This window comes from Rana temporaria, chromosome 11 (genome assembly GCF_905171775.1).
Source record: "Rana temporaria chromosome 11, aRanTem1.1, whole genome shotgun sequence".
Lineage (NCBI taxonomy): Eukaryota > Metazoa > Chordata > Amphibia > Anura > Ranidae > Rana > Rana temporaria.
In genome coordinates this window covers 66,916,085-66,939,964 of record NC_053499.1, presented here as the reverse complement: position 1 = coordinate 66,939,964, position 23,880 = coordinate 66,916,085, and the positions used below count along the sequence as shown (strand labels likewise).

The 23,880-nt window shown below is 42.1% G+C and overlaps 1 long non-coding RNA gene across 2 annotated transcripts in view; it reads right to left on the bottom strand.

Annotated features, from left to right (window-relative positions):
* LOC120917399 overlaps positions 1–23,880 on the bottom strand; it is an 81,936-nt gene that overhangs the window by 44,913 nt on the left and 13,143 nt on the right. For both annotated transcript variants that reach the window (XR_005744195.1, XR_005744194.1), the window contains exon 5: positions 6,256–6,376. This is a non-coding gene — a long non-coding RNA (uncharacterized LOC120917399). The remainder of the gene's footprint in view (positions 1–6,255; positions 6,377–23,880) is intronic.

The following is a 23,880-nucleotide window of genomic DNA, read 5'->3' as shown; positions in this document are numbered from 1 at the left end:
GCCTTAGAATCATATCTATGAAGTACCTCTGGGGTTCTATAGCAGAAGAACAGTATCTTATATGCCGTCTCTCCCTGCTCCATGCACCTGGAAGACTTGGAAATAGAATCCCATATCTTCTTCCACTGTGGAAAAAGGATAGATCCTTGGGTGATTTGGGACCAATTTTGCATATATAAATGGTGTGAGTCAGTAAGCGGTAAGTCATCGTGAATAAGTTTGTAAATTGACGATATAAGATGAGTTTGTTAAGGACCTTGGATACATAGAAGTTCAAATGTAGTGGGTTTATCCACAGTTAGGGTCTGTGATTTGTAAGAGAAATAATGTTTGAACTGAAAATAGGAATAAAAGAGTTGTTTAGGGATCTGATGTTTGTGCTAAATTTCCGCAAAGGAAAACAGTTTATCAGTGAATGGGTGCACCATATTTCGAAGTTGGAAAATGCCAGATTGTGACCATAGGTACATTTGGCTATCGGATAGACTGTCAGGAATATCTGGGTTAAAAATAATAATAAGAGTGGGCATGGTTATATGATTATCCACATCTGAATGTGTGAAAAAGTTGTCAGTTTACATTAAATATGAATTGATTCATTACATAAATTACTAATATGAAAAGTATTGTTTTATATAAATAAAGTCAGATACTGAGCTACTGTACTCACTTAGGCCCCTTTCACACTGGGGCGTTATTCGAGCGTTATTCAAGTGTTTTTCGAGTGTTATTCGAGTAAAGCCTCATCTGCAATCCCAATGTGCTGGTAAAGCACCGCTAAGACCCTAACGTTTTAGAGCGTTTTTGCAGTGCCTCAGTGTAAAAGGGTAAGGCGTTTTTACAGCGCTTTCAATTAATTTCAATGGAGAGGGGCGTTTTTGGGCGTTTTTTTATAGCGCCCAAAAGCTGCTCCAAAGATGCAGCTTGCAGGACTTTTCTCAACTCCCCGCCAGTGCAACGCCTCAGTGTGAAAGGGTCAGGCCCCGTACACACGACCAGTTTCCTCGGCAGAATTCAGCTTCCGACCGAGTTTCTGGCTGAATTCTGCCGAGGAAACTGGTCGTGTGTACATTTTCGGCCGAGGAAGCCGACGAGGACCTCGGCGAGGAAATAGAGAACATGTTCTCTATTTCCTCGTTGTTCTATGGGAGCTCTCGGCCCGCCGAGGTCCTCTGCGGCTTCAGGGCTGAACTGGCCGAGGAACTCGATGTGTTTGGCACATCGAGTTCCTCGGCCGTGTGTACAGGGCCTCAGGCGTTTTTACAGCGCTTTCAATTAATTTCAATGGAGAGGCATTTTTGGAGCGTTTTTTTCAGCACCCAAAAGCTGCTCCAAAGATGCTGCTTGCAGGACTCAGTGTGAAAGGGTCCATTGAGATGCTTGGAGAGCGTTTTATGAGTGTTTTAATAGCGCTATTTTTAATGCTAAAACGCTGTAAAAACGCTTCAGTGTGAAAGGGGTCTAAAAGGATTTTTCAGACATATATGAAAAGTCAGGTTCAAGAAATAATCTGAGAAACAGCCTTTTAACCAGAAGACAAGGGCTAGCTAGATGAGAACAATTAACAAACTACACCCTCGTTTCTCCCACGCTAGAAAATTATTTATAGAATCTGTCATTAAAAAGGTCACATTTAATGTTTGTCATCGTGCTCTGCTGGGAACTCAGTCTGCTCTCTTCCAATGATAAGACTTATGCTGACCCCCCCCCCCCCCCACAGGCTTTTACTTGGAATATCAGTGTGCTGCTGATTCTCCTTCCCCAGCTCTTATGCAGATGAAAACAGTGGGAATGTGATCCCCTACAAAAAAGTAGTTAACATGATATATATATATATATATATATATATATATATATTTATACACAAATGTTTGCCTTTCATTTATATTGTAAACTGAATGAGTTATTTTACAAGGTAAGGGTTTACAGTCACTTTAAATGAGAGCACTCCAGGCTCTACTTAACCTGAATGTCTCATCTGAATTTTTCTTCCTCCTCTTCCTCTCTCCCTCCACAGGTATGTTGCTGCTAACTGTACATTTTATTTTTTCTATAAGCTCATCCCCCCACAGCTATTACCTTTTGTATCACTTGACCCTCCCTAAACTGTAAGCTAAAACAAGCAGGGCCTTCTGATTCTTCTTGTATTGAATTGCATTTTAAACATACTGTCTGCCCTCATGTTGTAAAGAGCTGCACAAACTGTTGGCGCTATATAAATCATGTATAGTAATAATAATATACCATAAAATGTTTGACTATTGGGCCAAAATAGGTTTCAGGTCCAATGTAGTTGTACTAGCTACAAGTGTAAAAATAAAATTGATAAAGGACAAAAGTTTTATATGGGATTAGTCAAACATTTGGTCCTATGATGTTTACTGTCTAGTTCTAGTATCACCTATAAGACACTACAATTACCTTCTCACTCCTATATTTGATGACAGTGCTGGATTATTTTAGGTGCATTTTAACCAAAACTTATCTTTACTGAACTGTAAAAATTGTAATGAAGACACTACAATGTTTTGAAACTGTTAAAATGCTTCAAGAACTCAACCTTGCTCCTACAAATGTAACACGTAGGGAATCTAATCTTATGGATGTTAATTAGGAGTTTAGTGTATTTGTACCAATGGGGTGCATGGCGTGATAATTACTACTGAAAGATTCTCACAAAGTTCAATCATCCTTGCATAATACAGATACAGTATGTCTGGTACAATACTGTAATCACCTTTATATGTTGGTGCCTACCTTGGATTTTAACAAAAAAAATTCTAAGTTTAGAATATTAGTTCTAGGTAAAAAAATTTACGAACAAAGACAATTTATACCATACTATCACATTAAAAATTATTCAAATTATTAATGTAAATTCTAAGCACCACATGACTATATAATAAATCCTGAAAAATGGCCACCATGTATCATAAAATGTCTGATTATATAAATAAAAACTGCATAAAAAAAACTGCACTTAAGGTGGATATAAGTTAACCACTTAAAGACCGCCTACCACATATATACTGTGGCAGGGCAGCTCTATTGCACTAAATCACATACCTGTACTTCATTTTGTGCAATAGATACTGGGGGTGGGTGCACATGCCTTTTGGACAGAGGGGGAGCCAATCAGCGGGTCTGGGGGACCCGATGTCCGACGGCCACCCGCGATCGTTCCCCAAAGAGGCAAAATGTCGATGTAATAAGGCAGATTGCTGTTCACTCAGGGGGGGGGGGGCACAGAGATCTTCTGTTCCTGCTAATCAAGAACATGGATCTCTCTGTTTTCCCTGTCAGTCCATCCCCCACACAGTTAGCAAGCACCTCCTAGGGACACACTTAACCCTTTGATCACCCCTGATGTAATCCTCTTTCCAGCCAGTGTCATTAGTACAGCAACAGTGCATATTTTTAGCACTGATCACTGTAATAATGTCACTGGTTCCCAAAAAAGTGTCAAACGTGTCATTTAGGTGTCCGATTTGTCCGCTGCAATGTTGCAGTCCTGCTAAAAATTGCAGATCACTGCCATTACTAGTAAATAAAAAATCTTAATTATCTCATAGTTTGTACCTGCTATAACTTTTGCACAAACCAATCAATATACGCTTATGTTTTTTTTTTACCAAAAATATGTAGCAGAATATATATTGGCTTAAATTAATGAAGAAATTTGATTTTCATTTTTTTTTATTGGATATGTTGTATAGCAGAAAGTAATTTTTTTTATTTATTTTTTTAAAAATTGGTGTTTTATTTTTGTTTATAGTGCACAAATTCAAAAAACGCAGAGGTGATCAAATACCACTAAAAGAAAGTTCTATTTGAGGGGAAAAAAAGGACATCCATTTTTTTGGGTACAGCGTCGCACGACGGCCCAATTGTCAGTTAAAGTAATGCAATGCCGTATCGCAAAAAATGGCCTGGGGGTAAAACTTTCGGGGCTTTAGACATGGAGAGGCTGGTTTATTAAAGAGGTTGAGAATTATTAGTCAAAGAATTCTGTGATATTCACCTAAATTATCCAATTATAAGAAAAACATCTGCACATGATTGGGTAAACAGGGATTTGCTTTTTTCATATGATTATATAATTGAAGTGAACATTCACAAAATGTTTTTTAACGAAAAATTCTCCTTTAGCCATGTTATTCTTAGGGTCTTAATCTTAAAGTGGTTGAATTTTTTTAACTAATTCACTGTTTTTTTATGTTTATGGAGCAGATGTAATAGCATATCACTTTCTATATTCTGCTACTCTTTAAAAAGAGATAGTGGACGTTATAAACCTTAGCAGATATGATATTTCTATTGAAAAAATAAAACAGCCTTGACTAAAATACATTTTTTTTACACAGCTTGCTGCTCAAGTTTTGTCAAGTTGTAAAACTGAATAAATATTCTAAAGGTTCTAAATAAATATTTAGATTATTTTAGATTTTCCATAGTTTTGTACCACTTCTCCAAGCTCAAATTAGCTGTCGATCATGTGGTTGCTGCTGGCCAATTAATGGCTCTGCTTTAACATGCCTCCTACTTCTTGACAGTGGTTATGGGACTTTTTAAGCAAATTATACAGATTGTACAGAAGTTATGAGAAATATACAAAAACAGACTTGTCATCAGGGTTTAGGTCTGCCTTTATTAAGTATCCTTTTTTTAACCATTTTGTAGAAACCCGAGAATGTAATGTACTGGGTGGCTGTCACATGAATACACACACATTTAAATAGTTACATAGTTAGTCAGGTTGAAAAAAGACACAAGTCCATCTAGTTCAACCCAAAAAAATGTATAATAATAATAACAATGCAATCCCATATACGCAATCGTCCACCCACAGTTGACCCAGAGGAAGGCAAAAACCCCAGCAAAGCATTCTCCAATTTGCTACAGCAGAGAGGAAAATTCTGATCACCCGAGAGGCAATCGGATTTTCCCTGGATCAACTTCACCTATATTTGTTAGTACCCAGTTATATTCTGTACATTTAGGAAAGAATCCAGACCTTTTTTAAAACAATCTACTGAACTTGCCAGAACCACCTCTGAAAAGAGGAATAATTTAAGAAGGAAGAAAAATAGAAAAACAAATTTCATTCAGCATTTCAGATTTCTTTAGCTAAAAAGCTAAATTCATTCACCAATTTTATTTCCTAGTACATGGTTGAGAAATATGAACTCTGGTTGCCATGGGGAACAGTCCCACATGTTAATACAGTTTAATTTCCTCCAGTTTTAGAACTGAGCACCTCATTTGTGAAAAATACTCTTAACATGGAACACTTGTTATGATATCTCTGGGAACTTCAGACATCAACATCTGCCGGAGACATTGATATACTTCACAAATTCATTTAAGTGGTTGTAACAGTAAAATTATTTTCGTAGCGTGGGTTGGCACCCAAGGCAAAATAAGTAATTTGCACCCCTAACCCAAGGACAATTAGCTCTCCCTGAGTCTCTTTCACTCATACAGTATTAAAACCCCTATGGTACATTTCTCCTTGTTCTCCTTTCTTTCCCTTTAATCTCTCTCTATCCTAATTTCTTGGTTGTTTTTGTTCCGTATCCCTCTCCCTTGTTCTTTCTCTTATTCTTTCACTCCCTTTTCTTTGTTCCTCCCCCTCTTTTCCTCCCCCTTCCATGTATTCTCCATTTTCCTTCTCTTACTCTATGGTGGGGGGAATGGGATGATTGGCAGTGCTGGCAGGGAGTTGGGATGAGTGGTAATGCTGGGGGAATGCTGATCAGCTAACTTAGGTGCTCTTGATCAAGGTTATCTTCTGATCTGAGAACTGTAGTGGGGACTTTTAATGGCAACTATAATCACAGGTGTTGTTACTCTTTGTGTCTCCGGCCTCACTGTCTCTCTGACTTTGTGGTGACACCTATGCTGAAATCAGGAGATAGGGTCTCCTCCAGCCTCCCGCACTTCACATTCCTCACCAGTCAGCTGACCTCTAGTTTCTGCCCCCCAGCCATGCCGTGAACTTAATTGGCAGCTGCGAAGAGGCAGAGTGGGTGGCCACGGACTTTAGGAACAGCTCAGCTGGGCGGCCACAAAAAGGCTGGGAGAGCGGTGTTGGCTTCAGAAACAGCCCAGGATTCAGTGACCCCTGGAAAATCATCATTTGACTCCCAAGGGGGTCCCAACCCCCAGGTTGAGAACCACTGCAATAATCCAATGTGTTATATTAAAGCATGTGCCGCAGTGCACGTTGTTTATAAAATAAATGCTGCTTCATACCTATTTTCAGAGCACCCCTCTGTGCTCACATGACCAGGAGGGCTGAGAAAACCTGGCTGACGTCAGCCGGGAGGAGGGAAGGAGATCTGCGGGCGGTCACCTGAGCGTCCGGCTAGGTGCTCTGAAATTAGATATAAAGCAGCATTTTTTTTTATAAATAACATACACTGGGGCACATACTTAAATATACAGTAACACATTGGATTATAGGAAGAAAACAATAATTTGTGAAATTTGTGAAGCAGGAGGAGAGGGGTGGGCACTGACACAGCTGACAGGCAGCAGGGAGGGAGGACAGAGGAAAGCTGTGGATGACAGAGGCACCATAAACCATGGTCAGTTTACAGGGGGGGGGGGGAAGAACCGGGCAGGATCAGTCAGGAATTGCAGGTGATTCATTACTTTCCATATTCTTTAAATCTACCAAAACAAGAACTTTAAGCTGTGTTATTTTAAAGGGAATCTGCTGCATAAAGGAAAACAATGAACCCATGATACATAAATAATATAACATGATGAGTTTTCTAAAGAAACAGCAAACACGAAGCTGCTTGCCTTCAGCCTCTTTCCATCTCTCATATTGTAATCTTGTGCTGTCCCATCCAAACACAGCAGCCAGTGAAGGGAAGAGAGAGGAGATGAGTCACTTTAACTTGGTTTTCAATTTTGAGCTTGATCAGTTGAGTAAACATTTGCTTTCTTTGCATGTATTACTTTAGTAAAAGCTGATACACAGAAATTTTAAGAAACAATAGATCATCAATTTCCAATGATTGTGTAAAAACCCCTATTTAATTGCTTAGTAAAAAGTAACAGCAATTCTTTGCCTCTTCTCAATGAATGTCAGTGGAAAATCAGATTAATTGCTCATTTAGTAGATTCCTCTTCCTACTGTAAGTACTGTAGGTGTCAGAATACACTGATCAGCAGCTGCAACCACTGATCAGTGTATTCTGACACCACCAGGAGCTGCTGTCAGGAAACTATATCCTGATGAGAAGGATTCCGTCATCTACCTTGCTTGTTTGAATGGAGGCATCTTTTTTTTGTCTTCATTCAGCCTGCTGAACCATCTATGGTCACCCAAATATGTATGTTGGTCTTCTGAGGAACTTAAAGCTACTCTCCAGGATCTTTAACTAATAGATTGTGCCGTAGGTCCAGAGGGTCCCCATCAACGCTCAGCTTCCTGACAGAAAGCACCCACTACTGACAGGGATGAAGGATGCCATGGTCCATATAAGCATGGTCATTTTATCTCCCCCTCTATGGCCCATATGGATGCTATGGATTGATCATTTTACCAATACCTGTTTTGGCTTCTTTACTACTTTATCCAACAGTAAAGATGGAGGAACCACTGAACTGGTCTTTTCACTCCCGCCTTTAAAGTAGAACTATAGGCATAACTTTGTTTGTCCCATTGGGGAGATTTCTTTTCACTTTCTGTCCCATAGCCAAACCAGAAGTCAGAAGAAATCCCTGAAAATTAAGGGAATTCCTTGGGGACCCTCAGGTGGCCAAAACTAGTGTCACCATTGGAAGATTTCCCCTCTATTACTTTTCTGGGGACAACCCAACATTTGGGGTGTTCTTTTACTTTCACCTTCAATGATAATGGTAAACAGTACAAATAGAGGGGGTTAATCTCCCTAACAGGGGCACAGACAGCAATAAAAACTGACAGTTATTCTAATTCGTCTCCCCATTTTTCAAAACTAAAACAAAGGTTTTGCCTATCTTTATACTTTAAGTTGGTTTTGTGCAAGTGTTTCATAACTACATTCAATATTGTTTTTTGTTCTTATCAATATTAATGACTCTGGTTTACTTGCTTTTGGACTCACCAGCCCAGGATTTCTCTCTTCCTTATTTGTCCCTTATTCCACATAATCCCTTACCGCATTTCCTTTGCTTTCCTAATACCGTATTTTCCGGCGTATAAGACGACTTTCTAACCCCTTAAAATCTTCTTGAAAGTCGGGGGTCTTCTTATACGCCGGTAACCTAACCTTACCTTATCCTAAAGACATGTAGAATCGCGGCCGTATGTTTTTCAAAAGCCGCGCGTCCTACGTCTTCTGTTCCGTGATAGGCGGAACACTCAGCTTCCCAGGAGGCACTGTGTTCAGTGTCTGCCTATCACGGAGGCCCTCTCGTCCTGTGTTTAGTGTCCGCCTATCACGGAGGCCCTCTCGTCCTCGGACGAGAAGGCCTCCGTGATAGGCAAACACTGAACACAGTGCCTCCTGGGAAGCTGACTGTTCCGCCTATCACGGAACAGAAGATGTAGGAGGCGCGGCTTTTGAAAAAACGTACAGTACGGCCACGATTCTGTATGTCTAATGCATGTCTACCTTAGGATAAGGTAAGGGCACAGCGAGGGGGGACACGGAGCGTGGATGGGGAGAACAGCACATGGAGGGGTAATGTAATGTAATGGGGCACAGTCTGGCATGTAATGGGGCACAGTCTGGCATGTAATGGGGCACAGTCTGGCATGTAGTGGCACAGTCTGGCATGTAATGGTGGCACCGTGAGGCGAGGCATGACTAGTAGGAAGGGGTAGTCTTATACGGTGAGTATATCCCAAAACCAAAATTTTGGCTGGAAAATTAGGGGGTCATCTTATACGCCCAGTCGTCTTATACGCCGGCAAATACGGTATTCCCTTTCCCTCTATCCCCATCCTTCCCCCTCTCCTCCCCCCCAATATCCCACTCTCCCCAGTATTATTTTAAACTACCTACCTCCGTTGCTACTGATTGTGTTCTAGCTGCATTATAGTATGTGTTGCTGTTTTACACTCCTTGCCCTAGAGCTCTATGACCGGCCAGTGCAGTTTAATGGTTACAGCTCTAGGTTCAGTTTACTCTCGCTGTGATTACTACGGTGCTTTTTAAATACTACATATCTTGCCTCCAGTTTCTATCCCTCCCCCCTTTTTTCCACCCTCCCCCCTTTTTTCCACCCTCCCCGCTTCTTTCCTCCTATCCCCCTTCTATTGTTAGTTCAAGTGATAATGTATAAAGGGCTTTGCTGCTAATACCTATTGTACAGATTGCCATTATTGATTTTGTGTTCCCTCTGGGGAATGTCACTGTACCCCCATTTAGCTACCCTCGAATTCCCACTCATATTATGAGTACATCTGACGGTAGATTTATGGCTTCTGGCGGACTATCTTCCACTCCTCCAGTACGCCCTTCTGTTTTTTTCTTTACAATGGTGTGCTCTAATGATTGTTCTGCTCTTGCTTTCTTAATCTTTTCTTCTTTCTCTCCCTGCTCTTTCACTTGAGGTAGATGTGGTCCTATGGCTCATACTTACTAGCTTATATGTTTCTCAAATTTAATTATGGCCACCTGAACATCCTTACCTAGAACGTTCAAGGTCTCAACACACCACATAAATGCACTAAGGCATTTTGATCCTTTGGGGATTTTGATCCTTTGCCTCTATGAAGGCTCACATCATTTGCTCACAGGAGACACATTTTACTCCCAAGACCACCCCCAAAATTCTTTAGTTCCTCATATCCCCAAGTCTACATGGCTTTGGCTACCATTAAGCAAAGGGAAATTCTAGTTGCTATCCATTTCTCTACCCATTTACCCTTTCGGCTGAGATTAAGGACCCCAAAGGTAAATACCTTATGCTTACTGTCCATTTGTTGGATTCTGCTATCACCATTGTGTCCTATTTTCTCCCAACTTTTACATGTAGTTTATTCTCATAAGATGGGTACCAAATTGATTTGTAAGTTTCTAACCTCCCCTTTTTGGATACATTTCCAGCCTCTCCTAACCCTAGTCCCACTAAACTGATGTTTCAACAGCTACTCATAAATATAATCTCATTGAATCCTGGCGTGAATAAAATCCTACTAAGCAACAGTATACTTATGACTCTAAGGCCTCGTACACACGGCCAAGGAACTCGTCGGAAATGAAACATCGATTTCCTCAACGAGTTCCTTGTTAGGCTTGTTGAGAAACTTGGCAAGCTTTCTTTGCGTACACACAGTCAAGACCAAATCTCCTCGTTCTCAAACGCGGTGACGTAGAACACATACAATGGCAGGGGAAGTTCGATTCCACTGGCACAACCCTTGGGGCTGCTTTTGCTAATCTCATGTTACTGCGTGTTAAAGGGGTTGTAAAGACAAAAATATTTTCCTCTTAAATTAAAGTCTGACAGTAGCTGATAAAGTAAAAAGTAATGTTTTGCATTATAACTAGTTTGATACCTGTTGAAATCGAGCTGTTTTATTCACCTCCAGCACTCCTGAATCATTATTCTCACTGACTTCCTGGTTTGCGGTGCGCATTCATTCTTGCTACATCACGGCCTAATGGGAACTACAGTTCCTATTAGGCTTAGCCTCCATGCCTGTGAGGGATAAAAGAGCATCTTCACGCAGGGCTGTAGTCATAGGGAGGGGGTGAGCACATTCTGCTTTCCACCATGCAAAACGGCTCAGATGCTGGTGGAAAGCAAGAAGAGGAGAGACAGGAAATGGCATTTTCAAACCTGGATTACTGTATTTTGGAGGTCAAAAGGAAAAACGAGGTAAGTGATATTTAAATGCTCTAGCTTACAGCAATCAATTGATCTAATAAAAAATGAACCTTTAGTGTTCCTTTAAGTAAAAGTTTGGTAAGAGACGATTTGCACTTTTCAGACTGTTACAGCGTGACAAATGTGCTATCTCCATTACAAACGCTACTTTTCCCGAAGGTGCGCTCCTGTCTCATACTTTATTCTGAGCATGCACGGGTTTCCTAGCATACACACGATTGTGTTTCTCATCGTAAACCAGCCTGACGAGGAACACAATGAGGAAATTGAGACTCCCGTTGAGGAAAAAGAGAACTTGTTCTCTTTTTTTCTCGTCAAGTTCCTCGACAGTTTTCTCAATGAAAAACATACACACGACCGTTTTCCTCGGCAAAAAAGATCTGCAACCAGGTTTCTTGATGGATTCTGTCGAGGAAAACCATTGTGTGTACAATTCCTCACCCTCATAAGACATTCTCAGAAAAAGGCCATATTTTGCTCACAGGGGGTACGGCCCCAGAACTTCTTACGTCTATTATCCTACCTCTCACTTGGTCTGACCACAGTTCAATCCTTGCAACTCTTGCCTCCAATATTCCAAAGGCACAACACGTCACATGGTAAATCAATGATACCATATTATATCATTCAACTCACAAGGCAGATATTGAAACTCAAGGATAATCTCACCCATAATACTTCCTCGGGTGTTTCTCTGTGATCATTTTTGGAGGCACACAAACCTGTGATTCAAAGAGCGTGTCTCTGCCAAGCAGCCTTGCTCAAGTGGGAAAGGAAACTTCTACAGCCAAAGCTGGAAATGGACTTTAACACATGCCATGTGATGGCCTTGACTTATTCTGCAGATAAACTTATACGAAAAGCTAGACCCACACTTATTTTCTCAAATCTAATAAGCTGGACACCTTTTTGGTGTAAAGCCTTAAAACATTAGACAGACCAACTAAAGCCATTTGCTTAAAATAGTTTTGAGATACTTATACGAGTAATCCAGTAAAAAAATACCTCAGACTTTGCAAACACATCTCAATACTCTTTTATGCACCTAGCCCTACACTATACAGAACTGCTGCAGACACTCTGTTCTCCCAGGTAACTCTTCCTATTCTTTCTTCTGCCAAAAAGGACAAATTGGAATGCCTGATCATTGTAACTGAAGCTAATGCTAATATAAAGGCTTTGGAAGCTAATAAACTCTGAGGCCCAGATGGCTTCTCAGCTACTTATTGCAAGAAATTTGCATATATCTTGGCTCCTCTCCTAACTAAAACCTTTAACTTCTTGCTAGACTGGCACTCCTTTCCACCTAAAACTCTTACGGCAATAGTCTCTATGTTGTATAACCCCCCACCAGGGTTGCCCTCTTTCCCTCTTGATTTCCTCTGTATTGTACAATGTAAGGTCATAACACTTGTTTGGGATGCTTCTAAGCCCTGCTTCCCTAAATCTACTCTATTATCTACAATTTATGTTTCTTTTTTTTTTTGTTTCACAAATATTTATCTTTATAAACTTAGGGAAGGCTTAGGGCTCCCAAATGTTTCCATCTATTATTGGGTGGCACATTTAGCAAATCTTACCAAATATCATTCCATTCAGGAAATCCAACATAGAGGTTGTCACTTTGGGCTGCCAAGTCGATAGTTACCCTATCTCTATGGCTAATCTGTTGTGGTTACACCTTTCAGATCGTACTTCCCTTCGCAACCTTATAACTAGACACTCTCTGAATATTTGGGACAAGTTAAAACTATCCTATTTCCTCCAATCACTTCATATATTGCTTTCCTTAGAAACCCCTCCTTCTATCCAGCCTAAAATTCTCTGGCTTCCTTTCAGGCATGGACCACGGCTAATTTATTTTGGCTACCTAAACTTGTAACAGTGACATTGGTTAATCATTCCCTACTCTCTGTGAGACTCATGGCCTCCCTCACTCTAAACTGTTTTAATACCTGCAGATAAAAAAACATCTGTATGCTATATATTTGAACCAAGGTCAATCTTACACAGATGACCCACTTTGAATCTACTTGCAAACGTGACCCCAATAGAAGAGGACCTATTTAAATTCTCGATACTCAGCTAGTTGTTAAACCAAATGTTGGCCCACCCTTGTATGTTGCCAAGTGGGAACATGATATTGCCTGCACCCTGGACATAGCAGAATAAGCTGAAATATGGTCTGTCAAGTCTTCCCCACCAAACGTTGTGACAGTTTAAACAAATTATAAGGTGCTTACTTGGTGGTACCTAGTCCCAACCAGGATTGCAAAATATGTTCCCAATTATTCAGCGGCTTGTTTTTGCGGCTGTACTGATACAGACACATACCTACATATATGGTGGGAATGCCTGATGGCCCACAAATATTGGAAGGCCATCTTTGACCTAGCCTCACCAATATTCAAGACTACTATCTAGCCAGATCATCTGTAGCAAAAGGGTCGTTGGTTTGAATCCCGACCACAGCACCATCTGCCTGGAGTTTGCATGTTCTCCCTGTTTCCTCCCACAATATTTCCTCCCACACTCCAAAGACATGCAGGTAGGTTAATTGGTCCTGTCCAAATTGGCCCAGTATATATGTATATATGTGTGTACGACTGTGTGTCCCAAGCGTGTTGGGATAAATGACCGCACCAGCCAGGAAGACACTGGCTGCGAAAAGCATGTGTAGCGCTATACAAGTCACTCATTCATTCATACAGCTTCTTAGAGCCACAAAACAAACCATGGCTAAAGCCTGGAAATTTCCAACTTATAGCCAAAACCAAGAATAGAGTGAACCAAGCCCTGATTTATGCTAAAATGGAAGCTATCGGAAGTGACAAAGTTCCTAAATTCAAAAAGACACGGCACCCGTGGATTAAACCTTGCTTACCACCTGCGCACGACTATGCTATACCTATACACCTTTCTTCTTCCCTCACTTTCTACTTCCTCCCCTTTCTTCTTTACTGTCCCAACTCATTTCTTTGTTCTTGCTTTCTGCTGCTTTTTCTTTTCTTGATACAGTAATGGTACTCTTCTAACCGAAAACTTTGTTTTTACAAGCTTGACTTTATCTTTTCGAGTACTACCTACTGTGATCGCAGTGAAGGCTGGTAATCTGTCTGAAGTATTTGTTTTTAATTTAAATCAGTCTTTATTAATATTTTCAACAAGTGAACAATAGATACATTCGTTGCAACACAACAGATGTTCCGACTGGAGCACACTGAACAGGAGAGATGAAACATAAGCAAGACTAAACATAAGCAGTCAGGCATTTCAAACCAACCCGAGATAAGTCCAGCTTTGTATGCACCCAATGTAATCTCCAGACGGGGGGGGAGGGGGGGTAGAGGGGCACCAGCTAGGTAGGCATGTTAGCCGCATAAAGGAGTGGAGGTAGGTAGAGAGGAAAGAGAAAAAAAAAAAAAAGAACACAAGATGGAGAGTTGGAAGTGGGAGGGGGTTGCGATGTAGAGAGAGTTTCAGATATTGACAGTACATTTGGGATGAGCGATCCAGGAGGACCACCTATAGAGAAACTTATCAAGATTAAAGTTTTTCTAGCTACTAGTCTCTCCATTTCACATTGGAGGTTTAGGTCTGCGATTGTATCAGAGATGGATGGGCAGTCTGAAGTTTTCCAGAGCTTGGTGATGTTTCGTTTTGCTGCTAGTATTAGGTGTACTATTACCACTCGTGACCTGGGGGGGAATTTGTCTATCCCTAGATGTAGTATTGCTAGTGAGGGGTTGGGGGTGGTTGGGATCTGCGATAATGTAGATATCAAAGCAAATACTAGTTTCCAGAATGAGCTAATGGACTTGCAGAACCATAGGATGTGTGCTATGGTTCCCGCACTGCCACATGACCTCTAACACGAAGAGGGGTGTCCAGGGAAGAATTTAGATAGGCGGTATGGTGTGAGGTACCACCTGTGAATGTTTTTTTGGTACGATTCCCAGTGATTAGAGCAGTGGGAGGCCGAAAAGGTGTGTTTAAATGTACGTGTCCACATTTCAGGGGTGACAGTAACGTTTAGTTCCTCAGACCATTTAGAGAAAGAAGAGATTTGGGAGTAGGGTCGGTTGTCGCTAACTGCAGAGTACATTGTTGATATACCATGTTTTGGGTAGGATGTGCATGCGTAAAAGTTGTGGATTGGTTCAGGTATTTTAACTACAGTGGGGAATTTGGATTTCCGAAGAAAGTGTGAAATCCTAGTATAGGTAAAGGCTTCAGACTGAGGAAGGTTGTAGTCATTTTGGAGTTCTGCAAAGGTTTTAAGGGTGTCTGAATTGTAGAGGTCAGATAGGCAACTGAGCTTAAGTTTCTGCCAGGTCAGCAGATTAATATTTTGGAGATGAACCATTAGCGTTCTGAGAGGGATTGACAGAACGTGGGATGGGTGCGTTGTAGATGGCGCCTGGGTGAATCTCTTCCATACTGTTAGTGAGGCTACAATCGAAGGGGGGCTATCCGATGTGGCAGGGGGAAACCCAGCTGACGTGCATAGCAGTATATCACGTAAATTGTTAGGTTTGAAGCATGACGCTTCCATGATCGACCAGGTCTTGGTGGGAGTCGGGTGCCACCAGTAGTACAGCTGGTCCAGGATGGAAGCATAGTAGTAGTTTTGAACATGGGGAAGACTAACGCCCCCTTTTGAGTGATGTCTGGTTAGAATGTAGTGTGCGCATCTTGGAGGTTTGGATTCCCAGATATACCTCGAAATTTGCTTCTGTAAGGAGGCAAAGAAGGAATGGGGTATAGGTAAGATTACCGTACGAAATAGATAAAGAAGTTTGGGGAGGATTAACATTTTAAAAGAGGCAATCCTTCCTAGTGTAGATAAACCTGTTGTACGCAGTTGGTTTAGTAATTGGGGAGCCGCTTTTGGAATGCCTGGTAGTTAAGGTCGTATAGCTGGGGTAGTGTGGGCGCTAACTTTATTCCGAGGTACGGAATATAGTGTCTCGTCCAAGAATAAGGTAGAGAGCCCTCCAAGAGGGACTTCTGTTTGTTTGTGAGATTAAACGGGAGTATTAGGGACTTGGAGGAGTTAAGTTTATAGAACGAGGCTAAGCAGAATTGAGTAAGGTTATCTTGAATAGCAGGTAAGGATTGGACCGGGTTCGTGACCATAAGTATGACATCGTCGGCAAAGAGGCTTATTTTATGTTCCATATCATTGTGTACAATGCCCGATATACGCTTGTCTCCTCTAATCCTTGCTGCCAGGGGTTCCATAACGAGAGCAAAGATGAGAGGGGAGAGCGGGCACCCCTGACGAGTGCCATTGGTGATCTCAAAAGGAGTAGACAGGGATCCATCGGTTAGAACTCTAGCTGAGGGGTTTGAGTAAAGTGATAGTATCGCGGACTGAAACCAACCTGTGATTCCAAATTTTACCAGTACTGCCTTCAGAAAACCCCAGTGTACCCTGTCGAACGCCTTCTCTGCGTCCAAAGATAGGAGCAGAGAAGGCGCTCGGGATCGGGAGACCCGATGAACCAAATCAATGACCCTTCTGGTTGCGTCGGGAGCCTGTCTATCTGGCATAAAGCCGACTTGGTCTGGGTGCACCAGTGACGGAAGACATTTCAGCAGTCTAGCCGCCATAACCTTGGCGAATATTTTCACGTCTGTGTTAATGAGCGATATAGGCCTGTAATTGGTTGTGGAGGTAGGATCTTTCTCAGGTTTGGGGATGGTTGTGATAATCGAACGTAGCATGTCAAGTGGCAGAGAACCAGAGTTGAAGAGAGCTGTGAGATGAGGGGTGATAAGTTTAGCGAATGTCTTGTAGAATTCATTCGTATAACCATCTTCTCCCGGGGATTTATGTAGGGGGAGAGTATGGATCGCTTTAAGGACTTCAACGTCCGAGAATGGTTGGGAGAGCTCCGCTGCTTGTTCAGGTGTTATAGATGGGAGATCCACTAGAGATAAGAAATTTTGCACAGATCTGTAGGTTGAGGGGTGGCCGCGTCATTTGCTAAAATGTAAAGGGAGGAGTAATAGTCGCTGAAGGTGTTAGCTATATCCTGAGGATTTGTAAGGAGTTTCTTGGTGGTAGGGTGGTGGAGGGAGGCTATTTTACTTTTAATACGTTGAGTTTTGACCTGCCGGGCTAGTAAGGCTCCTGCTTTATTGCCTAAGGCATAGTATTTCGCTTTAGTTAATTTAAGGTTATACTCGAATTTATAGAGTAAAAGCGAGCAGAGTTTTTGTCTGTGTTCTAAGAGTATACTGGCTAGTTTGTGGGAGGGATTCAATTTATTTTGGGTCTCCAATTGGGAAATTTGGGAAAGGACCTCATCAATTTGCCTGGACCTCTGGTTCTTAGCATGACTGTGGCGTTTAATTAGGAGTCCACGCATGTAGGCCTTATAGGCCGACCAAAGTACAAACCTACTAGTGTCCGGTAGATCGTTCGATTCAAAATAGGAGTGGTGCTCGGTAGTCAGTTCTTGGACGGTGTTCGGGTCAGAGAGGAGAGATGCATCGAGCCTCCATAGGCGAGTCGTTCTGGGTCTACAATTACCCACGGTGATGGAGACAGGTGCATGGTCTGACCATGCAATGGGTCCAATCTCTGAGTGTGTCACATCTTGGAGGGTAAGTTTGTCAGTCAGGAAGAAGTCTATGCGGGAGTAAGATAGTTGAGAGGAAGAGAAATACGAGTAGTCTCGCTTGTTGCCATGATGGCATCTCCACGGATCGAAAAGATCATTTGTGTGAAGAAAGGGGAACAGTGCCGGTCTACGGTTGGTCGCTGAGGATGTAGTGTCCAGGTTCGCGTCAGCAATTATATTGAAGTCGCCTCCGATAAGAAGCCTTCCGCGTCTGGTTTGGGTAATCTTCTTGTACAGTCGTTTGTGGAATCGCAGTTGTTGCTTGTTTGGTCCATGCACCTTTACCAGTGTGTAGGTGACTTGGTTAATGTCGCATATGAGAATCAGGAAATGTCCTTGGGGGTCAATTATCGAATCGTGTAGCTTAAATTGTAGAGAGTTTCGTATGGCCGTGAGGACTCCATTCTTCTTCTTTTGGCCTGAGGCCAGGAACACTAGATCATAGTTCTTAAGAGTGAACTTGGGGGTGTTAGCAGAGGCAAAGTGGGTCTCCTGCGCTAGTAGAATATCAGCACGTTGACTGGTGGCCTCTTTGAGAAGTGCAGATCTCTTCTGTGGAGAGTTCAGACCTCTGGCGTTAATGGAGACCAGTTTGAATGCCATTTTGAGAGGGTGAAGGCAGGAGAGATTGTCCCCAGGCGAGGGTAGTAATGGGTAGGTGTAGGGTGGCACGGGAAGCTGTCACTCTGATGAGCGGGCGGAATGATATATGGCTTGATCACTGAAGAAGGGGTCCGAGAACAGTTCGAATGAATGGTGTGTGGTTGTTGGCTGGTGCCGGGATCGGGTGAAGGGTCAGGGTTAAAAAGGGTGAGCCCTTTAACAATGGGGCTCAATGTGCAGAAACGACTGCAAACAATCGGTGGGGGATAGTGGTCCTCTGTCAACTATCAGGGACAGGGAGCACTAAACAGGCAGGCAGATATCGGAAGGGAGCACCGCAGTTTCACAGCCGTGTGGCGTGTGTAGAGAAGGATATGATCTACGATTTTCAGCCATTAGAAGTTGCACCCCCAGTTTCCATGCGCGTTGGGAGTTGGTCAGAAGGGTTCGGCAGGTCTCTTGGGAGTAGTATGTGCCAGTCTCGTAACAGCTTAAGACCAGAAGAGAGAGTTCGCACTTTTGGTGAGTAATCAGCAGTTTAGTAGGGAATCCCCATTTATATGGTATTCTGTGGTTTTGAAGCGCCTTGGTGATAGTCGCCAGCTGTCTGCGGTTTTCCATAGTTGCCTTGGATAGATCAGCATACAGAGCTATGTTGGTAAAAGGATCAGGAAGCCTTGCTGCACGTTTCGCAGCATACATTACTCTGTCTTTGACCGTAAAAAAATGGATACGGGCCAAGACATCCCTGGGCGTGGAGGGAGGAAGGTGAGAGGGTTTGGGGAGCCTGTGTGCTCTGTCTATCTCCAAGTCATGGGCCGTTAGGTCAGGTATGAGGGTCCGCATCAGGGATTGTAGAAATTGCACCAGTTCCGATTGTTGGACCGTCTCCGGGACATTGCGGAATTTAATATTGTTGCGCCTGGAGCGGTCCTCCAGGTCTGCAAGCTTCAAATTAATCAGTTGGAGTTCATCCTCATGGTCGGCAAAGCCATTGTGTGCAGAGAGTAAGTCTCCCATTTTAGCTTCTATCTGGGTGATGGTCTGATCATGCTGATATACAATGGTTGATAGTGAGGAGACAGCAGTGGAGAGATCACTATATAAAGTTTGCCTTAGAGAGAGCAGCATACTCTTCATTGTATTTTCAGACAGTGGCTGGTCTGATGCAGGGAAGGAATCCAGCACTGATGATTGCTGTGGTGGGGGGAGAGAGACAGGGAGCAGTGACAGGCAATGGATGTAGTGGCTCCTCTGTTCTAATCCTGGATTTAGCAGGGCTGGAGGTTGTGGGAGAGTTGGGGGGAGAGCACTCACCCTGTGTCTCAGAAGAGCGAGTGAACCCCAGAGACATCGCTGCACTTTGACTGGCATGTGAAGGAGAGCGGCGCGCCAACATTTCACTGCCGCCGCCGGCGCCATCTTGGCTGTTTGCCAGGTCTGCTGAGGGATAGTAATCCGTGAGCCGTCTGGGGAGAGAAGCGTTCTTCCTCCTCTTCAACATGTCCCGCTGGCTTCACAGGGTGCTTAGGGTGTCAGGTGAGTAGAGTATCCGCCTCTGGAGCCGCTGTGATCGTCGCTCTGGCCGTTTGAACTGCGGAGCTATGGGTCTAGTCAGCCATCTGCACGAGCCGCCAAGCCACGCCCCCCTGAAGTATTTGTTTTTGTCTTTGTGATATTTACTCCATCAGCTCCTTCAATAGTAGATTTATGTTAGCCCTCCCAGCTACTGCTATGCTAGTTCTCGAATTATGCAGTTTTGTATCTATACTTTTGTGACACAATGGGACAAATACCTGCTTCCCTTTTTTACCTTTCCTTGTGTCTGAAATATTTTTATTTTGTTTTGCTTTACTTAAATACCAATAAAAAAATTGACACAGAAAACATAAAGAGGCACTGATTTGTAATTTCAGTATCCCATTTCTGTTGTGAATATTTTAAGATGAATTTCTTCATAATACATACAGCTACAGAGCTGAACAAGGGCTTGTGAAAGTGCATTTATTGCTTGTTAAAAATATGTAATAATTTAATGTGCATAATCTGGGCACAGGTTCCCCTTTCTATATTTGTTTTAATATATTAAACAATACATAAATGTGGTTTGAAACAAAATTGTCATAATTTTACTCCAATAAGTTAACCAAACATGGAAATATTTACGGCTAAGGATCTTCATTTGGAGGGAAGAATTTTCTTTGATCAAACCTCTTAATAAAAAGTATCTTGTTTGGTTACTGTATATTATCTTTGTTTTTTGCACTGCATTGCTGAGTCTACCAAATAGACCCTTATCACAAGTTGGGGGTGGGGCACAGGAATCTGACACTCCCAGTGTTAAACATTTGTAGAGTTCATGAATGAGTTGAAAGAGAGAGCACTGTAAACATTTCTCTCTCGCAGTGTGTTTGTTATTCATTTTTTTTTCAATAATGAAATACTATAAAGTTACTATAAAGAAGGATGCCTTAGAAGCAAAGTGTTACCTACGTGTCTTCAAAGCCACTATTGTAACAGCTAATCATTACAACAATAAACATTCCCGAGATCTACACACCAAACAGATAAAAATGCAACTCAAACATAAAAGTGATATAATGTTCCATCAGGCGGATAAAAGTAATAGCAAAGTTGTCTGTTGTCTGTTTATTGCTACATATTTCCCATTGTGCATATTCCCATGGATTTGGGCTGGATTGCTGTCCACAGAGGTGTCTTGTGTAGCTTCCACCTGAATTATGCAGCTACATTTTCTGTTTTTTAAATTAGAAACTATAATTTAGAAATATGTTTATAAAGCCTCTTTTTTTGACTAATAAGGTTAAGTGCTAGGGAGCTTTGTAGTGTACCCTTATATTGCATCTCAGTACATCCTGTTTTTGGTGAGCTTACAAGAGAAGCCTTCAAATGCCTTGCCTTTAACTATAAATTCTGTGCTGACTATTACGTAGAAGTAGATTTGTTAGGCTCACTTTACTGTCTAACAAAAGCTGAATGCTGTGTGTATATGTTCTCCAGTTGCCTTTATGTTTTTATAAAAACGTAAGAGTTTCATAAAAAAAAATTAAAAAACAGCTCTGATTTTTTCAGGATGGTAAAACTGAAAATTATTAGCTTTGATTTATTATCATACTTACAGTATGTCAGGAAGGTTTGATTCTTTATAATACTTAAATAACGTTAAAACCAAACAATACTTCAAAGAACATATGTTTTCCAGTAAAGTCTCAATAACACTCAAGCACACAAGTAGAGGTACTCCTAATGGTGTTCAAACTTAATGCCCCATCCGGTGCAGCCTTCCTCAGATCAGAAAATTTTCAAGCAACTGAAAAAACACACACAGGAGGGTGCAAATGCCTAGTACATTACTACCATACAACTTTATTTGTTACTAAAAGACAATTACATACCCTCAAACACATGTAGCAACAGGCATATCACATACAATCTTCAGCTGTAGGCAATGCCATCTAGCCATGTAGCGCACGGTTGATGTGTTTAGGGACATGCCCCCTTCTTCAGAGCTAAATCAGCCACAAGCAATTCTACGACTTAAATGGTCTCACATCAAACAAACCCACTGTACAGGATCTATTGTCCACATAAACTGAATTACAAATCCCCATTAGCTATATGTACACACATCAGCTGTTACACAACTTCATAAGCAGTCTTTACTAATAAACTTAAAGCGGGGGTTCACCCTATCGACGGGAAAATTTTTTTTTTTTTTCTTTTACCTTTAAATCAGGCATTGTAGCGCGAGCTACAGTATGCCTGTCCCGAATTTTTTCCCCCCATACTCACCTTGTAGTCGTCCATCGAAGATACCGGGGAATGGGCGTGCCTCTGGAGACGGAGGATGATTGACGGCCGGCTCTGGCGCGTCACGCTTCTCCGGAAATAGCCGAAATAGGCTTGGTCTTCACGACGCGTGCGCATAGCCTGTGCGCACGCGCCGTGAAGAGCCGAGACCTACTCCGGCTGTCTTCGGGGAGAGTGACGTGCCAGGGCCGGCCGTCAATCATCCTCCCTCTCCATAGGCACGCCCATTCCCCGCGGGAGCCGGAATCTACGATGGACGACTACGAGGTGAGTACGGGGTTAAAAAAATCGGGACAGGCATACTGTAGCTCGCGCTACAATGCCTGTCTCGATGGTAAAATCAAGTACGAGAGGGTGAACTACCGCTTTAAGGGCTGTGACAGTACTTTAGGGGGAAACAGATCTAACTCACCCCAGTAGCATTGTTATAGCCCATAGGAGCATGTGACAGTTGTTTGACCACCTCATGGACAGTTTTTGCAGGAAAAAAAATAGGTTTGTAGCATTATCTGAGCAAAACAATAATAATAATAATAAAAATTGAACTGTTCCTAATAATCCATGTGACTTCTGGCTCCAGCTCCTGCAATCCAAGCATGAGCCACTGGAATGCACACTTAGCCCAGTGGATTGCAAAGCCGGGAGTAAGCATCAGAAGTATGTCAGACCAGGGGCGGAGCTCCTGCGTACTGTCGAAGTGCGGGCCGTGGGAATGCACGCCTGGCTCTGCAAACCTCATAGCCAAATTAAGCTGTATCCCATAACTGTGAAAGAGCCTGATCCAAAACCCCAATGCACTGCCCATGACATCCACCTACCCCGAGAGAAAAAGGAGAGAGTTGACCAAAAATATGCATAGGATACTCTCCACACATGAATAACAAAATACAAAAAGCTCAACAAAAAAACAAAAAACAATAGACAATGCACAATAGATCATGTGCAGTGGATTCTTACATTGAGGGGTGAACCTGTGTTTTTGGTATCTTTAGCTCCGCCAATATGCTCATTGACCATTTGAGCTGCAGCATTGGTTATGTTTGGTTTAGTTCTGAAGAAGGATGCATGTCCACTGAAACGTGTTAGTCGTCCCACAGTGTGCTACAGGGCTAGATTGCATCACCTAAGTCTGGATATTTTATGTGATATGCCTGTTGCTACATATGTTTGTGTGTATGTAATTGTCTTTTAGTAACAAATAAAGTTGTATGGTGGTAACACAGTAAGCGCTTACACCCTCCTGTGTGTGTTTTTGCATATGTTTTCATTTATAATAATATATAATAATAATGTTTAGGCAGACAGTCTAAAAAGAGTCCTGGTGTAAGGGGAATATAAACTTTTTTCTTTCTTAAAAATGTTTAATTAAAAAAAATGTGTTTAAATACACAGCCTTTTCTACCTACATACTGTAGGTAATGTAGTTGATATCTTAAAAAGTCCAACATCAGAGTCCAGGGCCCCCACCTCCCAAGTGCTTTTGCTCCCCCTGAAGTCCCCTAAGGCAGCATTGTATGATTTTTTCCCCAGAAGTTGGATGGGTGATGCCACAGGGTCCTCTTCCTCCTTCTTTTTTATCTGGCCTGGATAGTCCTCAATGATGCAGAAAGTGGTACTGACATGATACCAATTACATTGTATGGTTGAATGTCACCATGGCACCCTGCACACAATTGGGTTGATTTACTAAAACTGAAGAGTGAAAAATTCAGTGCATCTGTGCATGATAGCCAAGCAACTTCTAACTTTAGCTTGTGCAATTAAACTTTGCCCAAAAAACTGGAATCTGGTTTCTATGCAGAGCTATACCAAATTTTGTACTTTCTAGTTTTAGTAAAACAACCCCATTCTGTACAGGGTGCCATGGTGACACCCAACTCAGGAGATGAGTCCATGATGCTCTGCTTTTCCTTATGTCCTCCATGTTGAATGGCACTTGTCTTTTATTCTAGAAGATTCTTGGCATCTTCTGGTTTTA